The following is a 27,406-nucleotide window of genomic DNA, read 5'->3' as shown; positions in this document are numbered from 1 at the left end:
GGTGGCTCAACTGCAGAGTGAGGAGTGGGGTTTCCTGGTCCAGCCAGCAGACATGGCCTTGGGAGGCTGAGTAAGGCTGCAGCCACATTGTCCCCCAGCTACTATCTGGGGCAGGCTGCAGGTGTGCAGCCACCTGGCTCTCTGGTAGGACAGGCTGCAGCTGCACCAACACCTGGCTCCCCGGAGTGCCAGGGTCAGGGTCAGGTGGGGAGGACACTGGGCAGTGGTCAGCAATGGCCATAGTGTGTGTGCGTGGGGGGGGCCTCTGGTGGGCAAGAAGGGGTGGGTCCATGGCTGGAAGGGGAGGAGTTAGAGGACCTCCCTTCTGCCCATGGGGTACCCTATATTCACAAAGCTCCCCCAACACAATCTAGCCCTTAATCTAGCCATTACCAGAAGATTTACCCCACATTGTGCAGGTCCGTAAGTGAATTTATTTTTGTTTTCCTTCATTTAAACCATTGCTCTGGGATGGAGCTGGGGAGGCGGGGTTCAGTTTGCAGGCTGCCCCAGGCAGAGAGAACTACCCCAGCTCTCTCTCACTGCTGCCGCTTGGGGCCAGGTGAGAAGCACCTCTCCATGGCTGCTGCAGCTCGAGCAGGGTCAGGGGTGCATGTCCCCCAGCTGGGGAAGGGCCAGGTTCATGTGCTCCCTAGGGTCCCCAGGCATAATGGGGAATGCAGCAAACTCTGCATTTTTCTCTCACACTCTGACAAAGGGGAACAGCCGGAAATGTTTCTGTACAAATTGGGGTGGGGATGAGGGGTTCAGCATCCTCACCCTCCTTAAAGGGCTCTTGGGGGGTGGCAGTCTCAGGGCTGGGGCCGTCCCAGAAGGGAAGGGAGGGTGTGCCTCCAGCTAGCCCCTTTCACTTGCCTAGTGATTCTGTCTCTTTTCTGTTTGGTTTTATGAGAAGCAATGCCATGCCAGTCACATCCCATTTTCCTTGCTTCAAGTTATGATAAGAGGAAGCTGCATGCTGAATATAGTGGTCCTAACTCTGACTGTTTAGGAGGAATTCTTGAGCAAACAGCCCTACAGACTCACAAATATATAGTAGTTTTTATCTTCTACTACACTAGATCCCGTAGGCTGGCCCTCTTAACTACTCTATCGTGTTCCAGTATTGCATAGCTAGCAGCTTTACCGGGCTGCTGCATTACACAGCCTGCTCCATCACATCTGCCTGCTTTGACTTCTGTGGGTGCAGAACTCTGTGCTAGTAGATCCAGTTGCATGATCAGGGTCTTGGGTAGAATATGTACAAGGTATTTTTGTTTTTAAAAAAATTGATGTTTCTTTCTTCTGTCCAAGTACGAGAGACTGAAATCCAAGTAAGCCTAAACTTCTTTACCATTGACGCCACAACAACGTTTGAGGTTTGGAAAAGCTGAGGAAAAAATGTGTTATTGTAGAATTAGGATTGTAATAAGATCTTAGCCTTGGAATAATGCAATTTTGAGCAAAGTAAGAAATTTTATAACACTTCTGAGATTTGTGAGGATAGATGTGCCACAAAGAATTCTAGATATTTCAAATTGTTACGAAATGCAGCTGAGAGTGAATGGAAAGACACTCAGTAACAAACAAAGGAATGATGTTTCTTCTCAACCCATCCTCCCTATTAATACAATACGGAAGCACACGGCAGTAGTTAAAAAGAAGTTAGACTCCAGAAGTAATAGCAGGAAAGAAGTTACAGATTTAGAACCAGATTGTGCTACTGGGGCCTGGGCCCCTAGTGGGGGCTGTGCTAAACTGCACTATCAGAGGCTGCATTTAAAGGCATTGCAGCTTTCAGATTCACACAGGAGACAGAGGAGGAAACCACATTCTCTTTCTTGCATATCTGGTCATTGTGAAGCAGGGATCCTTCCATCACAGCCATCTTCAGAATGCCTAACATGGCAAAGAGTTCCACGAATGCAACTGTGCCTAGCCTCTCCAGGGTGGTTGTAAGGGAAAGAAAGCTCTTTTCCCACATGCCTGTCCCACTTAACTGAATTCCACATGGAATGCAGGTAGCAGTGAAGTTATTCAGTACTCTGAGGTGTCAGGTCATTGGCATTTGTGAGATTAGAGAAATTAGGTTCACACAACTTTCATCCACTGCCTGCAATTGCAGAGAACCCGAAGGGATAGCTCTGAAAGAGCTCAGACAGCCTGGTGAACAGCAGATGAGTCCAGGGGAGAAAACATACTGAAACCTGCTCCCTGCAAGGGAAAGGAGCTTGTGGAGACATCAGGAGCCAGGCCACCTGGAGAGCATAATGAAAAACCCATCCTCACAATTATGGCAAAAAAGTCAGAGTGTCTGTTCATGAGTATTTTCAGTTGTGAGCCATGGCCGTGTGTTTGCATGGAAGAGGGGGAGAGACAGGAATGAAAGATATTCCATTACAATAGAATGGAGGCATGTTGCCATGGAAGGTAGGTGTTAGTACCAAGGAATTTTATCTTCCAGCTGGGGAACACATAGGGAGGTCTGAGCATAGTTGTGCTGATTGCTTTGCCTCCCTTGGATCACAAGATGTCCCAACTGTAAAATCCAAATCCAGCTCCAAACGCTTATAAAGTTTAAGGAAGGTCTGTTCCAGGGTTTCAGTTCATCCAGTTTAGGGGAAGATGGATGCAGATGTTTGCAAAGTCTGGGGCTCTTTGGACTGAGGTTTTTGGTTCAGGCTCTTCTTTAGCTTTGTACCTATATGATCCCACACTTAGGATGAAATTCAGTCAGAACCACCATATTTGTTGAACTTGGCCAGGTTTGCAGCCCAGACATATTAAAATGTGTATGTGTGCGCCTTCAGCAAGACTGGCCTGATCGCTGGGACTGTAATAAAAACATAGAGCTAGTCTGGAAACGATCTCCTGGGTCATTGAGTACAGCCCCTGCTGTCACAGGCAACTCTATCATATAATTCAAACCCAACAGCAGACGTTTTAGCTGAGGGTTGGTTGTGTTAAAAAGGTAAAACCAACATTTTTTTCCATTTTGAACTAAACGAGGTGAAGGCTTTGTCTTCACTGAGATTGGGATTCTGGGGCAGCTACAGAAGCTCAAACTTCTAGGGCGTTGACATGTTTTACACAGATGTAGTGAGAATTGCATTGGTACAGCCTGAAACCCGGGTAAGTTATAATGGTGCAATTTGCACTGCTCCAGCATAAACCTTGATTTACATGAAGGGGCCACATGGACACAGCTATAGGGAGGGCAGAAATCCAGACAAGGCACAAGACAAAGTGCAGACACTGAGAGTTCTTGAATTTTAACCCTTTCCTCGCAGGAAATATTTCCCAGGGAAATATTTTATCTGCTAGCAACAGCCTTTCTTTCTCTACATGTAAAAAAAGTTATTGTTCTTGAAGATTCATGCTGGGAAAACAAATCTCTGGATTTGTAAAATAAATCCCCATTCAAGTTTCAATCAGATTTTAAATAGCTGGATAGAGGAAGCTGGAAACAGATGGAAATAACCGATGACAGACATGCACCTTTCCCCCCCATGATGGGAAAAAATCACAAACTAATAGAATTTAGGTTTTTAGCAAGTTATTCCCTAGTTATTTTTATTCCAATACATTCTATAAATACAGGTGATAAAATGTCATGGATTTTTCATTACACTTACAATTGCTAAAATCCTAAAACTAAACCATCACAACCTAGAGGAATTGCAAAGTACAGGCCTGAGCCTGCCACCCTTACTCATATAATGGCTACACGCATGAGCAGTACCATTGACTTCAGTGGAACTATTGACACGAGCAAGTGTTACAGATCCTCAGTTACTGCTCTAAAGAGTTCTAAATTGCAGTAATCCAGCATTAATTCTATAGACATTGTAAGTAAACCTTCAATCTTACAATACTTTTTCTCTTTAGTAATCAATTGACATTTCTAAAGCACCCGCTGGTGTAGTCCCTGGTAATACAGGCTCAAATCACTGGTGTCCTGCTTTTACAGCATTTATGCATTAAGGTTCCAAACATGATCATGTTGTGTATGGGACCTCGTTGTGCTTGGTGAAGCATGCATATAAATGTACGCTCTCCCTGCCTTATTTACAGTGCTAGACAAAAGACATATCCCTATTTTATAGGATAAAATGACTTGGTTGGGGTCAAACAGGAGATATGAGTCAGGAACTGGAGCCATACCTCCGGAGTCACTCTACTGTGCCTTGGTCAGAAAACTGTCATCCTCTAATGTCATTCAAATAAACCACACAAAGGTGTGTGCATTTGGTTTGAGGATATTAGCTCCTGATAACTTTTGATTTACTTTGCAGGATTTGATTTCTGTGTTACTTGTTACTTGCAAATTGCGTAGCTTATTTTGAGGTAATTTTGAAATAGCACCAAATTTTGAAATAAGCTATCTACCTAGCTCCAAAGTTTCAAAATAAGGTGCTATTCCAAAATGTCCCTTAATCCTCATGCAATGAGCTTTACGAGGATGTTGGAATAGTGAGCCCATTACATTTCGATATAACGGACTTGCTCTTAAAACACAGAATAGCAGTTTTGGGATACCAGAGGCATCCCAGTGTAGATGTAACCATAGAGATCAAGATGGAATGAACGTCAAGCACTTAGAGCAGAAGACTAGCTGTCAGGACTAGTGAGTGCTAATCCGTTTGTCCCACCCCCTCACTGACTCCATGTGTCTCATTAAGCAATTCACTTAACTGCCTATGCCTCAGTTTCTTTAGCTTTAGAAGCTCCTGTGCATAGTGACATGAGGCACACATTTTCTTCTTTGCTGTTTGTGCAGAGCAAAATGTTTAACAGCATCATAAGTTGTCTCCAGGATGGCAACCTCCTTTCTAGTTATCCTGCAGTAGATAATACTTTGTCCCCCGTTCCTTATCATCCCTCCATATGGGATCCAATCTAAGGGTATGTCTACACTACCCCGTTAGTTCGAACTAGCGGGGGTAATGTAGTCATCCGCAGTTGCAAATGAAGCCAGGGATTTGAATTTCCCGGGCTTCATTTGCATGAAGCCGGCCGGCGCCATTTTTAAATGCCGGCTAGTTCGGACCCCGTGCCGCGCGGCTACACGTGGCACGGACTAGCTAGTTTGGATTAGGCTTCTAATCCGAACTAGCTGTACGCCTCGTGGAACCTCAAAATCCCGGGCTTCATTTGCAACTGCAGATGACTACATTACCCCCGCTAGTTCGAACTAGCGGGGTAGTGTAGACATACCCTAAGATACCCCATGTGCTTCTGCTATGGGCTAATCGAATGACATGACCAAACCACCATAGCCATCTGTTGTATTATTTAGTCCGCAGGCGGCTGACCTCTGCAGCACAACACTACCACTCTTCTTACACAAACTCTCTAATGAATTCCCAAGACTCCTCCTAAAATTACACTGCTGGAGTGCTTTCAGTTTCCTGTTGAGTACTTCCACCATTTGCTGAGTTTCTGAGGTGTATGATAGCATTGGACTGAGGACAATAGCATAACTGGCATTACACAGCCTTTTTTTACTCTTCCAGATGTTTTACTAAGGGGAAAATGATCCATTGGCTCTCCAGATTATATGTGTTCAGTAAACTGGCTATTAGCAGCATTAGACTTGCAAAATGGATAAAGTCATCAGTTCTTTCATACTCTTCTCCATCAATCATACATTCACCAATGTTGTTAGCATTTGCTGCTATCTCCATGATCTTGGTCTTCTGCATACTGATATGAAATCCCACATTACCATCTTCTGCTTTTATGATTGTTAGGGCTGTTCCCCACTCTGGCACTGAGTGCAGAAGGTAGGGGCTTGCAAGAGACTTTAAAAAGACCTTGCCTTTATAGGCTTCTTACAAAAACTCCCCAAGATCACAGATTCACTGGCCCTGGGAGATAGGCTGCTACCATCAAGTAAATTAAAACCCTGAAAGCCAGAAGAAACACTTGAACTTCTTCCCACGGGGTACCCCAACCTCCTTTACCACAAGAGAGCTTGAAAAAAGAAAAAAAATCCACAGAAAAACTGCAATCTCTAATAGTGGACCTCTCAGTCTAGGCGGATGCACACACATACAGAGACTTCCTGTTACTTTTCAGGACACAAGAATCAAGTCATCACCTTAAAAAGGTGATTTTATTAACTAAAAGATATACTTGATAAAGCATACTTGGTTGCTAGGTGTTACAAAGCAACCAAGAACAGATTAAAACACACCTAACATAGTCTCTTTGGACTGCATCTTTGATACGGTGAATGGGAAAGGGAAGGTACATGGATTTCATACAGAGAAGCTTAACCAAACAACAAAACAAGGAAAATAACCTGATTGTGATTAAATATACATTTCCCCTATTTACTCACAACCCCTTCATGGTCCAGTCCATTTCCATGCCCAGTATTTCTTGAAGGCATGGTAGTTATACCTGGATTTAAACTCCACAAAGAGACGGCAAGCAGGTAATCTTTACAATTCACATTTCAGTACTGTATCTCATTGGTTCTTCTGGCTCCCTGCCAACACCTCTAGATCCTGAGTTTAACCCTTTAGTCATCAAATATTGGCCAGCACTCCTCCTATCCAATACAATGCATGATTCTCTTCATTCCACTCATACTGGTATCCAGATTGACTAGATCATCTGCAAAATCTACATCTCACAGCTTCTCCCTTGCCCAAACAATCTCTCTGTCCTTCCGCAATGGTCATCGCTTTTCTCATCCCCTCGTGAGTCACACAGGGGAAGGCTGATCAAAGGCAATCAAGGGAACAAAGGTCAGGCACTCAGTCCCAACTGCCACAGTAACTGAAGCTGCTGTCACCTGAAGTCAGAATCAAAATTCAAACAGTTGAGCAAACTCACTCACACCAAAAGCTAGTACTCTCACCTGGAAGAAGTGGATGAGGCTTTTTTTAAACAAAATCATCCAAATTGCAAGATTTGATGGTGATGGGGGACTTCAACTATCCAGATATATGTTGGGAAACTAACACAGCAGGTCACAGACTAACCAATAAGTTCTCGGACTGCATTGAAGACAACTTTTTATTTCAGAAGGTTGGAACAGCTACTGGGGGAAGCTGTTCTAGATTTGATTTTAACAAATAGGGAGGAACTGGTTGAGAATTTGAAAGTGGAAGACAGCTTGGGTGAAAGTCATCATGAAATCATAGAGGTCATGATTCTAAGGTATAGGGGAACGGAGAACAGCAAGTTCGGAGAGCTGGTAGGTAAGGTTTCATGGGAAGCAAGACTGAGGAGAAAAAACTGAAGAGAACTGGCAGTTTTTCAAAGGGACATTATTAAGGGCCCAAAAGCAAGCTATTCTGCTGCGTAGGAAAGATAGAAAATATGGCAAAAGACCAGCTTGGCTTAACCATGAGATCTTGCATGATATAAAATAAAAAAGGAGTCATAAAAAATGGAAACTACAACAATTACAAAGGATGAATATAGGCAAACAATACAGGAATGCAGGAGCAAGATTAGAAAGGCAAAGACACAAAAACTCAAACTAGCTACAGGCATAAAGGGAAACAAGAAGACATTCTATAAATATATATCAAGCAAGAGGACGACCAAGGACAGGGTAGGCCCATTGCTCAGTGAGGAGAGTGAAGCAGTAACAGGAAACTTGGAAATAGCAGAGATGCTTAATGACTTCTTTGTTTTAGTCTTCACCGAGAAGTCTGATGAAGGAATGCCCAACACAGTGAATGCTAGTGGAAAGGGGGTAGGTTTAGAAGATAAAATAAAAAAGAACAAGTTAAAAAAATCACTTAGAAAAGTTAGATGTCTGCAAGTCACCAGGGCCTGATGAAATACATCCTAGAATACTCAAGGAGCTGATAGAGGAGGTAACTGAGCTATCATCTTTGGAAAATCATGGAAGACAGGAGAGATTCCAGAAAACTGGAAAAGGGAAAATATAGTGCCCATCTATAAAAAAGGGAAATAAGAACAAACCAGGAAACTACAGACCAATCAGTTTAACTTCTGCCCCAGGAAAGATAATGGAGCAAGTAATTAAGGAATTCATTTGCCAACACCCGGAAGATAATAAGATGATAGGTAGCAGCCAGCATGGATTTGTAAAGAACAAATCATGTCAAACTAATCTGATAGCTTTCTTTGATAAAGAGTCTTGTAGAAAAGGGAGAAGTGGTGGATGTGGTATATTTACATTTTAATAAGGCATTTGATATGGTCTCGCATGACCCTCTTATCAATAAACTAGGCAAATACAACCTAGATGGGGCTACTATAAGGTGGGTGCATAACTGGCTGGATAACCGTTCTCAGAGAGTAGTTATTAATGGTTCGGAATCCTGCAGAAAAGGTATAACAAGTGGGGTTCCGCAGGGATCTGTTATAGGACCGGTTCTGTTCAATATCTTCATCAACAATTTAGTTAGAGAGTATGCTTATTAAGTTTGCAGATGATACCAAGCTGGGAGGGATTGCAACTGCTTTGGAGGATAAGGTCATCATTCAAAATGATCTGGACAAACTGGAGAAATGGTCTCAGGTAAAGAGGATGAAGTTTAATAAGGACAAATACAAAGTGTTCCAGTTAGGAAGGAACAATCAGTTTCACAAATACAGAATGGGAAGCGACTGTATAAGAAGGAGTACGGCAGAAAGGGATCTAGAGGTTATAGTTGACCACAAGCTAAATATGAGTCAACAGTGTGACACTGGTGCAAAAAAAGCCAGCATGATTCTAGGATGCATTAACAGGTGTGTTGTGAGCAAGACACGAGAAGTCATTCTTCCACTCTATTCTGCACTGATTAGGCCTCAGTTGGAGTATTGTGTCCAGTTCTGGGCACCGCATTTCAAGAAAGATGTGGGGAAATTGGAGAAGGTCCAGAGAAGAGCAACAAGAATGATTAAAGGTCTAGATAACATGACCTATGAAAAAAGACTGAAAGAATTGGGCTTGTTTAGTTTGGAAAAGAGAAGATTGAGAGGGAACATGATAAAGGTTTTCAGGTATCTAAAAGGGTATCACAAGGAGGAGAGAGAAAAATTTTTCTTCCTGACCTCTGAGGATAGAACAGGAAGCAATGGGCTTAAACTGCAGCAAGGGAGGTTTAGATTGGACATTAGGAAAATGTTCCGAACTGTCAGGGTGGTTAAACACTGGAATAAATTGCTTAGGGAGGTTGTGGAATCTCCATCTCTGGAGATATTTAAGAGTAGGTTAGATAAATGTCTATCAGGGATGGTCTAGACAGTACTGGGTCCTGCCAAGAGGGCAGGGAACTGGACTCGATGACCTCTCGAGGTCCCTTCCAGTCCTAGTATTCTATGATCACATAGAGAGACAACGTAGAAGAGAAGTGAGAAAAGTATACAGCCTTGCCTTATACACATAACAATCTTAAATCATTCCATGTCACTGCTGTCTGTCCTGATACAGCATGCAGATTTGTCACATGAAACCTCAGTTTCCCAACCTGCAAAATGGGCAAAATATTGTCTGGCAGCTCATCTTACTGTATAAATGTAAATGATATCGTCTAGGGAAGAATAAAGTATTCAAGAAATTTTGAAGTAATCTGATAGTAAAGATGCCCTTTAAAAATAGCTTTTATTCAATAGTGACTGAGTCTTCTGATCTGCTGGAAGATGTACAAAATAGCTACATTTTGTTTACAAGAGTCATAAAGGACTTGATCACGTGTCTCTGGAGTAAGACATTGGATAGAGAAAACATGCACATTTCTTGCTTTAAAATAATGGGCCATATTCCACTGTCACATTTATATGAATAACTGCATTTACTTCATTCATCAAGAGGGGGAGTAACTGAGGACAGAACTTTCCCCTTTGAGTTTGGGCAGCTTTTGGAAATGTATATTAAAAAACCCCATAGCGTGTTTCCGAGAATCATAAATTAGTGGCTGTCATGGCTGGTTTTATTTAAGACAATGAACACATAAGACAAATGAAATATAGTCCTGCACATTTGTACATTCTATAGGCTTACCTCTTAGTTCGGTGTTAGTGCTGAGCTAAAAGTATTTACAGACGCAATATTTCTGAACACAAATAGGAAGCAAGGCATCGTTTTTTGCTAGGGTATGTCAGTGCTATGACAGGGGCATTCCATGGATCTTACTCCATTTAATTGCACTGATTTCTGGCCAATGTGTGGTGGGAAAGGTACTGTCATCAGTGAAATGTATATACTATGTTTCCAGTTTAAAGGAAAGTGAAAGGCATGTTTGGTAAATATAATTTTTTTCCATAGTTCATCTGAATCTTAAATTAAATTTGCATTGAGCATATACTTGAGAGAGATCAGTTGGGCTACGTCTACACTTCAGTGGTATTTCGGAATAGTGGAGGTATCCCAAAATAGCTACTCCGTCTCTTTTGAGCGTGCCCATTATATTTCAAAATATAACGGGCTCTCTATTCCAATGTCCCTCTAAATGTCATTCCATGAGGAGTAAGGGACATTTCAGAATAGCAATTTATTTTAAAATAAGTGCTGCGTAGACAGCGCCAAATTTTGAAATAAGTTATTTCAAAATTAACTATAAATAAGCTACGCAAGTTGCAGAGCTCAAACTGCGTAGCTTATTTCGAGCGCCGGGTGCAGTGTAGACACACCTTTGGTGAAATTCTGTGACTTGTGTTACTTAGGAGGCAAGAATGGATAGTCATAGCCATCCTTTCTGACCTTATAAACAACATCTGAATCAGATTTTGCCCTCTGTAGCTTATATTAGCCAAACTGATACTTTTAAAAAGTTTTTGTGAATGGAAATAATTTGGCAAAAAATTCCCCCAGTAATAATTACTACTCCATAAATGAAACATTGGGCTGGGTTTTCAAAGGTATAAATAGAAGCAGGTGCAATAAACCACCATTGACTTCCAGTGGGAACAAAGCTGCTTTTTTTTTTTAAAGTTGTCAAAGTTTCATCATTGGTTCCAATGATGCATGTTGTACACATGGGCAGCTTCCCTGGATTTCATTTGGATTCTGTCCTCAATAGTACAGGGGTCTGCTCATGTAGAGTTATTTTTAGGACTGGGTCTAAAATATTAAGTCTTACCTTGGGAATACAAATGTACAGGACTCTTCCAATGCTTTCCCAGTGATATTGTGCAGGAAATTCAGTCTTAGCTGTGCATGGACAGAAGAACACCAACACATAACAGGTCTAAGCACCCTGAAGAAAAAATAGCCCAATTAAACTCTTTTAATGCTTGGATTTGTCAGAGCTAGCCCTAAATTGTCACTGACAACTCAAAATATGTCAGAAATATAATTAGCTAGAGTCTTGGAGGACGACCCATGGCGTATTAGATCCAATGTTGGCTAAACCACCCCTCATAAAATCTTCAGCTAAGGACAGATTGTCCCAAATTCTGATCTTCTAGTTCATGCAGAGCTACTCTGTGTGAGTCAGGGGATCTGAGCCTAGCTCAGAGGAACATTTAAAGAGTTGTTACCCATTTTCCCTCCTGCCAAGCAAGATCTAATTCTGAAAAGTGTGTCTGAGCTGCACAAGTACATTCTTCAGAGAGCACTTTGGACCTCAGTGGAGCAAGTTTCCTCAACAAGAAACCAGATCTCTTTATGTAGATCTTGCCAGGCTGAAGCATGGTACAACATTTATCCATTTGGAATAACTTCAGAATAGTTCCTGTCCATAGATGTGTGGGACTGGAAGGGATGTCAAGAGGTCCAGTGCCCTGCACTCAAGGCAGGACTGCATAATAATTAAACCATTCCCGAGAAGTGTTTGTCTCACTTATTCTTAAAAGCCCTCAATGATGCACGCTACATAACCTCCCTAGGCAGTTTCTCCCAGTGCCTAACTACCCTGACAGTTAGGAAGTTTTCCTGATGTCCAACCTAAATGGCCCTTACTGCAATTTAAGCCCATTGCTTCTTGTCCTATCCTCAGAGGTTAAAGAAAATATGTTTTTGGCCTTCCCTTTATAACAATCTTTTATGTGCATTGCTTTTCCAGATTAAACAAACTCAGTTTGTGTGACATTTTCTCACAGGTATGTTTTCTATATCTTTACTCTTTTTTTAAAAGCTTTCCTATGGACTTTCTTTACTTTGTCCACATCTTTCCTGAAATGTGGCATCCCTAACTGGACATCTACTCCAGATGAGTCCCAATCTGCACCGAAGAGAAAGAGAGAATTACTTCTTGAATTTGATTACAACACTCCTGCTTATATATCTCAGAATGATGTTTCCTTTTTTTTTTAATACTGTGTCTCACTGTTGATTCATATTTAGCATAAAATCTACTAGAACTCCAAAATCCCTTTCTGCAGTGCTACTTCCTAGGCAGTCATTTCCCATTTGTATTAGTGCAATTGTTTCTTCCTTCATAAGTGGAGTACTTCTTATTGAATTCCATCCCGTTTATTTCAGACCGTTTTTCCACTTTGTATAGATCTTTTAGAATTTTAACCCTATCCTACAAAGAACTTGCCACCCTTCTACACTTGACATACACTGACAAAGTTTGTAGACTCTGTCATTATCTAAATCATTGATGAAGATATTAAACAGAACCCTTCCCCCTCTAAATAGAGCCCAAACTTCATCACTAAATATAAGGATCTGAATTCCAATTTCAATCAAGTTTGTTCCTAGGCAAATAGAATCAGTCTCAGTTACACTTGTTTTTGACACACACTGAAAATGCTTTTAAATATGGGTTGAAAAATACAGCGCTTGAGCATTCAGGTTAGACATAGTGGCTACGTCTAGACTGGCCCCTTCTCCGGAAGAGGCATGCAAAGCAGGCAAGTCAGAATAGGGAAATCCGCGGGGGGATTTAAATATCCTCCGCGGGATTTAAATAAACATGGCCGCCGCTTTTTTTCCGGATTGGGGAAAAGCCGGAAAAGAGCGTCTAGACTGGCGCAATCCTCCGGAATAAAGCCCTTTTCCGGAGGATGCAAGTAGGAATAAGAGAATAAGAGATCCTCCAGAAAAGAGCTTTATTCCAGAGGATTGCGCCAGTCTAGACACTCTTTTCCGGCTTTTCCCCAAGCCGGAAAAAAAGCGGCGGCCATGTTTATTTAATCCCACGGGGGATATTTAAATCCCCCGCGGATTTCCCTATTCTGACTTGCCTGCTTTGCATGCGTCTTCCGGAGAAGGACCCAGTCTAGACGTAGCCAGTTTGAAAAGGCAAAACCATTTGGAGACAGAGTTAGGCTCCTGTCATATCCAAAAAAACATTTAAGGCCATTTAAAAATACTTTTCTCAAGTTTACATGATTCCCCTACACTAGGAAAGCAGTCCAGAATTGACAACAGGCTTTCCCGCTTCCCCTCCCCTGTAGTCTCTCCCTCAATAGCAAGACCTTTGGCAAAAGCTGTTATGGAAAGCTTGCAAAGCCAGGTTACAGGAGATAGGCCCCATGCTTACTGAAATGGGAACTGAATCAATTTGGCCCTTTCTGCATTAAAATAAAAATTTTCAAAGCCAGTTGGGGGTGTATGGGACACCAGCAGACACATGTAGTCTGACACCAATTGTCTAAGATATGCAATTTCCTCTTGTAAGTAGGGCCATGCCCCACATAAAGCCATGTTTAAAGGTGTCACTGACCAGCCTCTGTGCTCACTCATGGCCGGGCACAGTATAGCAGTCCTTTTGATTCCAGCAACCCCTGGTGAATGGCCATTCAAGGGATGGTTTATCTCTTCTCACAGCTCAGTGCTCTGGCCAGATCACTTACTGCCCCACTACTTCCCAGAGAATAAAGAATCCAGAGCTTCAACCTAACTTTGGACATGATAGTTCTTGCCCCTTTCCCCTTTGCATCAGGAGGACTTTTACTTTCCCTTCATTGCAAAGCAGGGGCGGGGCAGTAGAGGAACCCAGGCTCTCCCTCTCCTCTGGTATCTAGCCCAGGAACTCTGGATTAAACAGCTACAGTCGGCTTCCATTGTTGTTTCCCTGGGCCACGTCCTACCTTCATCTGCCTCCTGTCCCTTTCACAGAGCAACTCCTTCCAGTGCTTTTTGCCTGTAGGTTCCACATCCTAGTGCTGCTTCTCACAAGCTTGTGGCTGATACAGAGTCCCCATAGGCTCTCTGGCAGTATGCAGCTCCTTGCAAAACACGCCTCCTGCAGCTCTCTGGAAGATTCCGTGGCCCCTCATGTAAAATACATCTATATACACAGTAACTATGCCCCTACAATGCTGCTATTTACTTCTGGGATGGTGGAGGGACATTTTATTTGAACAGCAAACAAATGCCTTGACCAGAAAGTTTGAAGGAACAATTTAATGCTCCACTTTAAAAAAAAAAAAAAGTTAAGAGATTGACCTGGTGTGAGCATTAAATCAACATCATTCAGTTATTTACAGTCACAGTTCAAGGCTAACAGCACACAATAAATATAAAGTTCATTCTGGCCCAAAGCTAATATTGTGTAATACATCTGCAGATGCACAATGACAAGCTGTTCAGAGCCTCTGCTTTTGTTATCTGTAGGGAAAAAAATCTGAGGAGGGTGATGAGTCTTGCACGGTGCCAGAACCAAGTGGAAAGCAAAAGGTGTTCCAAGCACATTGGAATATTTCATCAATATCAGAGATAGGCTCACAGATTTCAGCAGGTGGAAAGAACTAACCCAATCTATTGGAACAGAGCAACAGCTGTCCTGGATTATAACACTGGTCCAACCTGTCTAGTATCTTGCCTTTGATAGTGGCCAGTATCAGATACTTTTGAGCAGTGATTCTCAACCTTTCCAGACTATGGTAACATAAATTCATTGGAATATAAATATTGCACTTGTATTTCAGCATAGAGTACATAGAGCAGTATAAACAAGTCATGGTCTGTATACAATTTTAGTTTGCACTGACTTCTCTAGTGCTTTTTATGTAACCTGTTGTAAAACTAAGCAAATGCCTAGATGGGTAGATGTACCCTCTGGAAGACCTCTGCTCACCCCCCACAGCTTTAGAGGAGAGGGCAAGAAACCTCATATCATAGAATGACCCACCTAGAGGGGAAGTTTCCATTACTTAGTGATTGGCTTATGTTCTGATTCATGATGGTTTGTATTGGTTATTTTACATATATATAACAACTGTGGCTGTTTTCATTATTTATATAAAATTCCTAATTTTTTTTAATCCTACTAAGTACACCAGTGCTATCTTGTGGCAGAGAGTTCCACAGGTTCTGCATTGTGTGAAAAGAGTGTTTTCTTATATCCGCCTTTCAATCTACTTGTTTTGGTAATGGCAGAAAGGGTGCATAGATGAGCCTGATTAACCTTCTCAGCTATGTTCATTATTTTGTTTCCCCTGCTATTTATCTATTGGTTAAAGCAGACAGTCCCAATCTTTTCACTCTCTCATCAAATGGAAATCTGTCCATGTCCCTATCCATTTCTGTTACCCATCACACTGTTTCTGAGAGATCCTTTTTGCGACTGTGACCTCATCTTCGAGGGTACCAGAGCTGAACATAGCTGAGGCCCTGTCTAAACTAAAAAGAAGATAGCCACGCCCATGATCAACCTTCTGGAGTTCAGGTTAGCAAGTTTGGTTAAAATTCACTAAATTGAACTCAGAGGGAACTCTCAGCGCCATGTGGTATTCCTTCCTGTGCGAGGAGTAAGGGAAGCCAATAGGAGCATTTGCTCCCATAAGCCTCCTGCTAGAGGGAGGCTATGAAGCTCAGCTTAAGGAAAGCTGACTAACTACATAGTTTACATATTAATTTGTGATCCATGCTAGCCCCCAAGCCCTTTTCAGCAGAACAACTACCTAGCCAGTTATTTGTAGTTGTGCATTTGAGTTTTCATTCTGAAGTGGAGTACTTTGCACTTGTCTGTTGATTTCAAATCAGTTCTCCAATTTGTTAAGGTTGTTTTAAATTCTAATCCTGTCTTCCACCCCTCCATCTTAGTGCCAAAAGCAAATTTTATGAGCATACTCTTTACTCTGTTATCCAAGTCATGAATAAAAATATTGAATAGTACTGGATCCAGAAATGACCCCTGTGGGTCCCTGTTAGATATGTCTTCCCATTATGACAATGGATCATAGATAACTACACTTTGGCTATGTCTAGTCTGGCATGATTTTCCGGAAATACTTTTAACGGAAAAGTTTTTCCGTTAAAAGTATTTCCACAAAAGCGTGTCTAGATTGGTCCCGGAGTTATCGTTATAACGATGCGCTTTTGCGCAAAAGAGCGTCTACATTAGCAAGACGCTTTTGCGCAAGAGCAGAAGCCCGGAACCATTTTGAAGAGGGCAAAAGGGCACCAGCCCTTTCCGTGGGCAGGGGCTGGAGCTCCTTTGAGACACGTGCTTAAAGGGATCTCCCTGGACAGCTGTTTCTCTCCTGCTGCGTGCTATAGGACCTCTTGCAGGGACTGACAGCTGTAGCAGTTTTGGTGGTTGCCCTCTGCCTTTTTGGTCACCACTGCCTTTTACCACTTAGTGCCTTTGCTTGGTTTTTTTTTCATCCATGGAGCCAGGGGTGGCCATGTGCCTGCTCTGGCCCCTGCCGGCCATTTTGGAGTGCCTGCAGCTGATGCTCCAGGCTGCTGCCCTCCTGTTCCAGGACCTGGAGGCGCAGATCGCTTTGGACTCCCTCACCACGGAGGCCATGGCGTCCCTGTGGCATACCCACCCCAGCGTGGAGAGGCCACTGTGCAGACTGGACACCAGTACGGACTGGTGGGACCGGATGGTCCTGGGGCAATGGGACGACCAGCAATGGCTCCAGAACTTTCACATGCGAAAGCGGATGTTCCTGGAGCTGTGTGCCTGGCTCGCCCCTGTGCTCCAGAGAGCCACACCCGGCTGCAGGCACCCATCCCCGTCGACAAGAGGGTCGCCATCGCACTATGGAAGCTGGCCACCCTGGACGGCTACCGATCGGTGGCACACCAGTTCAGGGTGGGCAGATCCACCATCGGTGTCGTCATGATGGAGGTAAGTCCCAGGGGGAGTGGGGTAGGGGGAGGGTGTTGCACTCTATGCCCAGGGGCAGCCAAGACTCCTGGCTGAGTCACCCAGGGGTTTGGGCCATCCCTCCCTTGCACAGGCCTGCTGCGGGGGGGGGGGGGGATGAGGGGGCTCTGGTGTGTGTGTGTGTGTGTGTCTGTGTGTGTGTATACATACAGAAGGCATCACGGGAGGGGGGGGCCCAAGGGAGCACACACTCACCCTGCCTTTTGTGATGTGTTCCCCTGTGTTTTTCTGCACGTCGTCCATGCCATCAACGACGTCCTGCTCCCTAGAGTCATCCACCTGCGGGGGAGCCCTGGATGCAACCCACATCCCCGTCTGGGACCCGGATCATTGAGCGGCCCACTTCATGAACAGGAAGGGGTACTGCTCGATTGTACTCCAGGCCCTCATGGACCACTGTGGCCGCTTCCTAGATGTTTATGTGGGCTGGCCCGGCAGGGCACACGACTCCCGCATGCTACGCAACTCCGGCCTGTTTCTGTTACTGTCGGGGATGTGCCTATACCCATAAGTGTCGTCGGGGACGCGGCCTACCCCCTTCTGCCCTGGCTAATGCAGCCCTAGGTTCAATGACCACCAGGCCCGGTTCAATGACCACCTCAACCGGGCCCGCAATCACGTGGAGTGCGCCTTCGGCTGCTTGAAAGCCCGCTTCCGGTGTTTGCTCACCCGTCTCGAGATGGGTGAGCGGAATGCCACGGAGGTAGTGGCTGCGTGCTGCGTGCTCCACAATCTTGTGGAGCAGAGTGGGGAGGCCTTCCTCCCCACATGGATGGCAGCCGAGGGCCAGGCCTATGAACAGCCCCACAGAGCTGCCATCCGCCAAGCGCACCAGGATGGGGTGCACATCCGGGAGGCCCTGACGGACATGTTCGCCCAGGCCCCATAGTAGGGTCGCCTCGGTCTCCCTTTACAACTCCCTCCCATCCCCTCCCCTTCCCTCCCAATAAGCACCAAACAAAGTTTTGTTATGAACAGAAAAAACTTGTATTTTTTTTTATTTACAAGAGGGGGAGGAGATCTTGAACTTGGAGAGGGAGGAGATCTTGAACTGGGAGGGGGAGGAGCTACTCCTGGATGGGGTGGCCCCTGAGACCGCTCATGCGGGGACGGACCTGCGAGGGCAGCCTTATCGGGGCAGGCTGCACGGGGAGGTGGGCAGGAGGGGAAGGAGCAGGATGGGCAGGGGCGGCCATTGCAGGAGGGGAAAGGGGCAGTGCTAGCAGAGGGATGGCGGGGGCATGGCCAATGTTGGCGGTGAGGGTGGCAATCGAATCCACCATGCGGACACAGTGGGCCTGGAAGATGCCCCAGGCCTCCTGGTGCCACTGCAGGTCCACCTCCATGTGCTGAGTGATGGCTGCCTCAACGCGCTCGATGGCCTGCATGTGGCGCCGAAAGAGCTGGTCCCGGTGGCAGAGCCGCTGCCTCGGTGGTTGGGCGGCTGGGGGTGCTGCTACTGCCACTGCTGCAGGACTAGAGGGTCCCCGGCTTGTGCTTGGTCCTGCTGCAGGGAGGAGAAGAAAGGATGGGTCAGTCAGGCAGCCTGGCCACTGTCCCCACACCTCATGCCCTCCCCCCCTGAGCCCAGGTGACACCACAGTAGTGTGGCTTGGGCCCACTCGATTAGCCCCCTCCCCTCCGTGTTGTATGTTTGCATACAGGACCGCCCCTGGAGTAGGGTCCTCCTCCATGTATTGTAACCACTGGTCTGTGTCCTGGCCCCGTGGAGGGTGGGAGGGTGCTTGTATTGTGTTAACCTGTGGAACTCCCTGCCGGTGGAGGCTGTGAGGCTTTGGGCTAATCAATGGTGTTTGTCAGGGAGCGAGATGAATCCCCACACAGTGCTTGGGAACACATCTGGCAGACGTGATCTGGGCTCTCAGATCTCCATCGCGTGGGATGTCTCCTGGACGGAACTAGGAGTGACTGGGGAGTGTACCATCCTTGCAGCAAAACTCAGATGGCCCTAGGGCCGGCCCGAGCACTTGCTCCCCTCCCTCTCCTGTTAGCCCTCACACATGTAGCCCCACAGTGGGGACTTCCCTCGGAGAGCCAGCCAAGGCACCGGGAGCAGGCGAGGGTCTCAGTGGGGGCTACGGTCACAGGGCTGTGACGCTGCGGTTTTCCCAGGAGCAGCTGGCTGTGCCCCACAGCCAGGCATGGGACAGTGTGCCGTTCTGCGAGCTGCACCGTTGCAGAGGTGCGGGCTCTAGCCTGAGTCCCTGGGGCCCTGGCTGGTTCCAGCCGGCATCCACCCTTCCCCCCGGTCCCGCCAGATATGTGTGAGCAGAACGGTTCCAGATGTGCCCTGCAGCTGCCTGCCGTGGCCACATCCTGCTCGGTCACCAGGCTGCACGTGGTTGCATGTGCTGCTTACTGCCTAATGCTACACAGCGTGCAGCTCACGTGGCCTAAGTGACATGCTCTCCCCTTCTCCCCCCGCTCTTGTGAGTGCAAAGTGTAACACTCACCGGTGGATCCTTCCCCGGCCTCTGAGGATGCACGGGAGACATTGGGGCTGCCGGAGGGAGCCTGCAGGGTGGCAGTTCTGGCCTCGTCCTCCGATGCACTGCTGGTGTCTCCTTCCCCCGCCTCAGTGGTCCTGGTGACGGGGGGGGAGGGGGCGCATGCATGTGTCCATGAGGACATCTGGTCCCTGCGGTGCTGGCTGGTCCAGGATGGCATGGAGCCGTCGGTAGTGGGGCAGGTGTCGGCTCTTGCCCCCCTGGCCCTCGCTGCCCCAGACGTAGCCCAGGCGCAATTCCTTTACTTTAGCCCGGACTTGCTCCAGGGTCCGGGCTGGATGGCCCTGCTGGGCGAGCACCTGGGCCATGCAGGCAAAAATATCCGCATTCCGGCGCCAGAAGCGGGTCTCCTCCTCCTGCCAGAAGTCCAGGAGGGCTTCCAGCTCCCCCGAGGACCAGGATGGGGCCCTTCTTTTTCTGGCATGCTGGGGGTGCGGGTGGCTGATCCCCAACTGGGGCTGCCATTGTACTTGGGGGGGTGTCTGCTTGTGACTTCAGCAGCCTGCTTCTGCTTTAAGGGGGCTCAGGTTACCAGGAAGTCTGGGAGCTGATTGGGGCTACGGAGCCTCCAAGCGTTCACTAGGGCTTTTTTCCGTTTTTAGCCTGCTTTTGTGCAAAACGTCTTAGCTGCCTGTCTACACTGGCCCTATTGCGCAAAGGGGGCTTTTTCCCCAAACAGGAACGTCAAAGCATTTGTGCAAGAAGCACTGATTTCGGACAGTAGAACGTCAGTGCTTTTGCGCAAAATCAAGCGGCTGGTGTAGACAGCTGGCAAAATCTTGCCAGTCTAGATGCACCCTTGAGTATGGTCTTTCAACCAATCTGCATCCACCTTATACTAATTTCATCAAGACCACATTTCCTTAGTTTGCTTATGAGCATGTCATGTGGGACTATATCTTAGCCTTACCAAAACCAACATATATCATGTTGAGTGCTTTCCTGATATTCCCTGAAAGGAATTATGCTGTTTTGGGATTATTTGTCCTAGACAAATCCATACTGGGCTGTTATGGATAAACCTATTATCCTCTAGATGGTTGGAAATTTATTGCTTAATACTTTTTCCCAATATCTTTCTGAGTACTGAAGTAACACTGATTGGGCACTCTTTTTCACTTTTTAAAGATGGGTACTGTGTTTGACCTTCTCCAGGCCTCTGGGACCTCATGAATTCCCAAAGATAATTGCAAATGGTTCTGAGATTGCTTCAGTTAGTTCCTTAACCACCCGAGTAGGATGCCTTTTGTGAGATCCTGAAGACTTGAATACATCTAGCTTACCTAAATATCCTTTAACCTGTTCTTCTCTGTTTCAGCTTGCATTCCTTCCTCCTTTTTTTTTTAGTATTAATTAAGTTTCTGGTCATCTTTTTAATGAATATTGAAGCAAAATAGACATTAAATACCTCAGCCTTCCTGATGTCATCAATTATTAGTTTTCCTTCCCTGCTGACTGGAGCAGTGTTTCTGAAAGTGTTCCGCAAAATCACTTTGAGAAACACATTAACTGGCCACCCCAGTTTATTTATTTACTGGCGCCACGGCCACAGAGCCTCGCAGCTCCCATTGGCTCCATTTCACTCTTTGCAGCCAAGCAGAGCAGTGGGAAGCGGTGGCCTGGCCCACACCACTTCCTGCAGCTCCCCTTAGCTGCAAAGAGTGAAACGGAGCCAATGGGAACCACGAGGCTCCATGGGTGTGGTGCCAGTAAATAAACAAACTGGAGTGGCCAGTTAATGTGCTTCTCAAAGTGATTTCGCAGAAACACTGGACTAGAGGACCTGCATTTTCCTTCATCTTCCCCTTGCTCTTAAAATATTTAGAGAACTTCTTATTGTCTTTTATGTCTCTTACCAACTATAACACATTTTGTACCTTAGTGTGGCGGGCCCCTCCCGCCTGCCCTCTTGAGTCCAAGGCCCGAGTCCACAATGCAGCCTTATAGCTGGCCCTTTAAGCAAGGCCAAGGCCCTCTGACCTGAGTCCACAATGCAGTCACAACACAGTCTTTGGTTGGCCCTTTAAGCAAGGCCAAGGCCCTCCGGCCTGAGTCCACAATGTAGTTCAGGGTTGTAACGGGGACGCACCCCACGTAGGGGGACCCAGGCCCACCCTACTCCACCGGGTCCCAGCCCAGGGCCCTGCGAGCGACCAGGTAACGGGTCACTCCCTTGGTGGAGCAATCCGTCCAAAACGCGCCGAGGTTCTCTGGGCGGGAGAGGCGGCTCCCGCTCCTGCCCTGGGCTGCTTCCTACCTGGTCCCCTGTGGTTCCTTCCCCTGTACTTGCCCAGCTTACTGCGAGCTCTGTGCTGGCGTCCCCTCGGCAGGCAGTCCCTGGGTTACTCCAACTCGCCTCCGCGTCCCTTCCGGCCTCTCCTGGGGTGTGTCTAGACTACAGGGTTTTGTCGACAAAAGTGGACTTTTGTCGACAAAACTATACCTGCATCCACACTGACTTTGAGTTATGTCGACATAACATCGACAAAACTCAGCAGTTTATGTAAACCTCATTCTACGAGGAATAACGCCTTTCATTGACAGAGTTCTGTCGATAGAAGGCATTATTGCATCTACACTGTCCTTTGCGTCCACACTGTTATGTCGACAAAGTGGCTTGCTTTGTCGACAGAACTGGATGTAGTCTAGACGCTCTTTGTCGACAGAAGTTTTGTCGACAGTATCTGTCGACAAAACTTCTGTCAACAAAACCCAGTAGTCTAGACATACTCCTGGAGTCCCCGGCAACAGCTGAGTGGGAGTTCCCTCCACCGGTCCTTCTCTTCCGTCTGTCTCCCCTGACTGAGTCCTTCCCCAGGCTTTTATAGCACAGTTACAGCCTGGGCATGCTCGGTAGGGCTGTGGGGGAGGGGCCTCTGCAGCCAGGTAACCCTGGCTGGGCCCTGCAAGTTCAGTGGTTCCATCTGTAAAATGGGCATATAATTTAGCTAGAATCATAGAATCAAAGAATACTAGAACTGGAAGGGATCTCAAGAGATCATCAAGTCCAGTCCCCTGCCCACATGGCAGGACCAAGCACAGTCTATATTATCCCTGATAGATGTCTCTCTAACCTGCTCTTAGATATTTCCAGAGATGGAGACTCCCCTAGGCAACTTATTCCATTGTTTAACCACCCTGACAGTTAGGAAGTTTTTCCTAATGTCCAACCTAAATCTCCCTTACTGCAATTTAAGCCCATTGCTTCTTATCATATCCTCAGAGGCCAAGCAGAACAATTTTTCTCCCTCCTCCTTGTACCATCCTTTTAGATCATTGAAAACTGCTACTATGTCCCCTCTAAGGCTGTGTCTAGACTTCAGGGTTTTGTCGACAAAAGTGGCCTTTTCTCGACAAAACTATACCTGTGTCTACACCACTGCCGAGTTCTGTCGACATAACATCGACAGAATTCGGCAGTTTTGTCGGTGGCGGTAAACCTCATTCTACGAGGAATAACGCCTTTTGTCGACAGAGTTCTGTCGATAGAAGGCGTTATTGAATCTACACTGTCCTTTGCGTCCACACTCTCATGTCGACAAAGCGGCTTGCTTTGTCAACAGCACTGGATGCAGTCTAGATGCTCTTTGTCAATAGAAGCTTTGTCGACAGTATGGGTACGTCTAAACTACATGCCTCTGTCGGCAGAGGCATGTAGATTTGTTTGTTCAGCAAAGGCAAATGAAGCCGCGATTTAAATGATCGCAGCTTCATTTACATTTACATGGCTGCCGCGCTGAGCCGACAAACAGCTGATCAGCTGTTTGTTGGCTCGCGCGCTAGTCTGGACGTTCCCCCTGTCGACATCAAAGCCCTTTGTCGGCAGCCCCGGTAAACCTCATTCCCAGCGTGGCAGCCATGTAAATGTAAATGAAGCCGCGATCATTTAAATTGTGGCTTCATTTGCCTTTGCTGATCTGTCTAATCTACATGCCTCTGCCGACAGAGGCATGTAGTCTAGACACAGCCTATCTGTTGACAAAACCTCTGTCGACAAAAGCCTATAGTCTAGACGTATCCTAAGTGTTCTCTTTTCCAAACTAAACAAACCCAATTTTTTCAGTCTTCCCTCGGAGGTCATGTTTTCTAGAGATTCACTGGTCAAGATTTGTCTAAGGCTGGAAGGATTTAAAGTGCTGAATTCTCTATTTTAGGAATAATTTTCCTTGTGATATTTTTAATGCCTGGTATCAGGGAATCACAAAGGAAGTTGAAAACAGAAAAAAGAAAAAAAGACCATCTTCCTTAGAAGTTCCCCAAAACAAAGGATTCCATTTGGGTTTGGGCTAAGGTTACATATGAAATAGTTTGCCTAGTCCTTCTTAAATTCAAACATACATGCTGAGGTGCTTTTTAATTTATGGATGCTGTATCGAAATAGGCCTTGGCAATATCCCATGATACAAATGATAAATATTTGTAAAATGGTTTGAATTTTATTTATGTAGATACTAGATTAATAGACTTACGTCATGGAAGGTGAGGTTTTCTAGCTGTGCCCATAGCAGTTTAACACAGTAACTCAATGATGAACAAATTGCACTATTTAATTTGTAACTAACTTCTGTGCAAGATTTATCTCTACCAAAAAGAAATGTTTTTCCATTCTGATTTCTGATTAATTAATATTACTAAACCATCTACCAGAGAAAGATTCCAATTAGAATTTAAATGTGCTCCTCAATAGTAAAATGTAAGAGTTCACAGATACCTGGAGTATAAGGTATCCAGTGAATATTTGTGTATCTTTTCTGTGTTTTTATTATTGTTTCTGATTGTTCCTAATTCTGCCTAGATAATCAATATTTTTGTTCAGATTTGCCTGTTAAGTAACTCCTAAAATATGTGTAAAGTTAAGTAGATTTTGTTCCTATTTGTGGATTTTACCTTCTCCAGACAAAAAGCAATTTCAGTGAAGTTGAAAAGTATGGATTTGGTTTGTGCTACCTCACTCTGACATAAAACTACTAAACCTTTATTGAAATATGTATGATTCCACTATAAACACCCCCTTTATTGAGTGCACCTGGCTAATATAATGGGAAACATATTTGGCTTTCCTAAATAACATAGACCTACATCTTATTACAGAACAGTCTATTTCATATTTAAAATGTTATAATTTTATGCAATGAAAAGAAAAAAAATTCTAGATGGCTGGAGCAATTGCAAAAGCAGTTACGTAGCTGGACATGGATGATGCCATCAGATTGCCTTCTGTAGTTTTTTATCTTGGACATTATTTCCCCGCTGTTGATTACGGGCCCTTCTGGCCACTTCCATAGCAGTCTCATGTCACTTCAGCTTCATTCCAGCAACCTTTCATGCTCCTTGCATCCCCATTCTTAGGACCTCCCTCCGTTTAGTGTTCCTTCTCCTTCCTTTGTTTTCCTTTTAACTAACCCCTTCCTGTTTTCCCTCCTTAGTTCTATTTACGAACACACACATGCACCCACCACGTACACAACTATGTACACATAAATATATAAAATAAAATAATCTAAAACCTACCCAAGCAAACAGAAAAATCCCAACTAGCTAAACATTAAATAACTAAATCATGGAACTGACGTGATGTTTGTAAACCATATTTCCAGTCATGCTGCTTGTATGTACTGTTCCTTTCCTTTACTCTTTGCCTGTCTTGTCTATTTAGACTGAAAATGCTCGAGGGCCATTCCCTCCATCTGTGTTTGTGCAGTGCCTACCTCAACATGGTCCCAGCCGTTGTTAGCCTCTTCAGGTGTGCTGACATTGGAATGAATGAATGAATGAATGAATGAATGAGGCCTTTTTACTACTTCACTCCCACTCAAGCCTCATTCACTTTGGCACACAGAAGAGGAAGGATTATCAGGCAGAGTGTAGGCAAGGTAAAATGCATGAAGGGAAGAGTGGGAGGATAGCAAGAGTGGAAAAGTTAAAATATGGGGAATCCATAGGAGAGTTGAGTAGAAAGTGTTAAGACAAGGAAGAATTTCAAAGCTACACTGTGGTACAGACAATGAAATTGTAAACTTTTCAGTGATAGGGGGAAAGGAATCCCATTTGCCCACTCTAAAATCAGAGCCTCTGCTATGTATTAGCAGTATAGGTTCCATGGTACAGAGCTGAACAATTCTCATTCTAGCCAACAGAGGACACTAATGCACAGACACATCAGCCAGTTCATTACATTACTTACCTATCTCAGTGGATGCGACTTCCGCTATGTCTACAATGGGAAGGTTTGGAGACAACAGAGCTGTCGACATGCAGAAGTTGCCAAAAGTGAAAACCAGTCAAATCAGTTTAACTGCCTCACATTGTCAGCATTTCATGGCCACATTGCTAGCTCCCCTGTCAACAGATAGAGCAAAGTGCTGTGGGTAAGCATCCCCCAGTGCAGCATTGTGGGAAGGCAGAGTTGATCCCTGAGCTTCTTGGGATTCCCTCATAGCTCTGAGAGCTCTCTGTGCTAAGCAATGTCAAAGCAGCAAGCAGTCTCTCCAGACGTCCCCCTGCAGCAACAGCCTGCCTGCCGCTGTCTTCCTAATACAGGGCAGAACAGAATCATTCCAATGATTTGTTCTTTGTTTCCAAATGGAGCAGCTCACTCAGCTGTCAGATACTTTCTGGAGCTTTGAGAGGGGAGGGCAAGGCAGCAGAGCTCACAGAACACTGAGCACAAGTATCAGGGCAGGCATTGTGGGATACTGGAGGAAGCCAGTTCTCTTGACAAAACAAGCAGCATAGTACACACTGGCTCTTTGTCAACAATAAAGAGAGGGAAAAGACAGGAGCAGAAGGTTTTTTTCTCCTGACAAACTAGTCTGGTCAATGGTAAATCATGGGTGTTTGAAAAAAGACAGCTGGATTACCCTGGACAATATACCATTGCAATTGATAACAGGAACAGGATAAAAAAATAGAAGAAGCTAAGCTTCCTTTTAAATCTTCATCTATCACTTCCCATGAAATGACAAAACATGCTGACAAAGCAAGGTAAACAATTAGGACCTGAACTGATGCCCCTTGAAATCAATGGAAAGACTCCCATTGATTGAACAGGATATTATATCTGGCCCTTAGTGGTCACAAATGCAGATGTTTGTGCAGAAGCTCTAGAGGAGAATTCAAAAGTTAAGTTCAGGTTTTAATATAAAGGCAGGTGTTTGAAAACAATGAGCAGTCCTGTGGCGCCTTAAGGTACGTCTAAACAGCAAGCCGTTATTTCAAAATAATTTCAAGATGGAGGACTTCTTACTCCGACTCCTGTAACCCTCATTTCACAAGGAATAAGAGAAGTCAAAGGAAGAGTGTTCTTCCATGGACTTCGTGCTGTGTAGAGAGCACCAAAAGTTGAGTTTAGCTATTTCGACTTCAGCTACACAATTGACATAGCTTAAGTTGCATAGCTTAATTTGACTTTTGCTCTTCAGTGTAGATGTGTCCTTAGAGACTAATATAAGCTTTTGTGGGCAAAACCCACTTCATCAGCTGATGAGCTAGAGTAGAAATAACAAAAAGTAAGTAATTTATAATAGAAAAAAAGGTACCTATTAATTGTAGGGGCTAATAACCGGTGCTAATGAGGCTAAATGAGCTGGAAAGTGGCCTATGCTTAGCTTTTGATGTAAAAATGCAGTGTTAAAGGCAGGGGAAACTGGGTTTATAATGTGACATCCAGTTAATGTCTTTATTCAAGCCCAGGGAAACAGTATCAAATTTGCAGATGAATTGCAATTCCGCTCTCTCTCCCTCTGTAATTGTCTGGTGAAATTCCTCTGTAGAAGAATGGCTACTTTTAAATCCATTATTGCATGTCCAGATAAGTTAAAATGTTCCCCTACAGGTTTGTGTGTGTTACCATTCTTAATGTCTGATTTGTGTCCATTTATCCTTTGT

The 27,406-nt window shown here is 45.1% G+C and overlaps 1 protein-coding gene across 1 annotated transcript in view; it reads right to left on the bottom strand.

Moving 5' to 3' along the window:
- Positions 1 to 14,098, bottom strand: part of FGFR3 (fibroblast growth factor receptor 3) — a 346,288-nt gene extending 332,190 nt beyond the window's left edge. The window contains exons 1-2 of the mRNA XM_089777768.1: positions 13,960 to 14,098; positions 11,058 to 11,174 (exon numbers count right to left, since the gene is read on the bottom strand). The gene's annotated coding sequence lies outside the window, so the exon portion shown is untranslated. The remainder of the gene's footprint in view (positions 1 to 11,057; positions 11,175 to 13,959) is intronic.
- Between the last annotated feature and the right edge of the window lie 13,308 nt (positions 14,099 to 27,406).

This window comes from Pelodiscus sinensis, chromosome 4 (assembly GCF_052426305.1).
Source record: "Pelodiscus sinensis isolate ZL-2025 chromosome 4, ASM5242630v1, whole genome shotgun sequence".
Taxonomy (NCBI): Eukaryota; Metazoa; Chordata; order Testudines; family Trionychidae; genus Pelodiscus; species Pelodiscus sinensis.
Note: the sequence above shows the minus strand (reverse complement) of the source record. Positions and strands in the feature narration are given on the sequence as shown.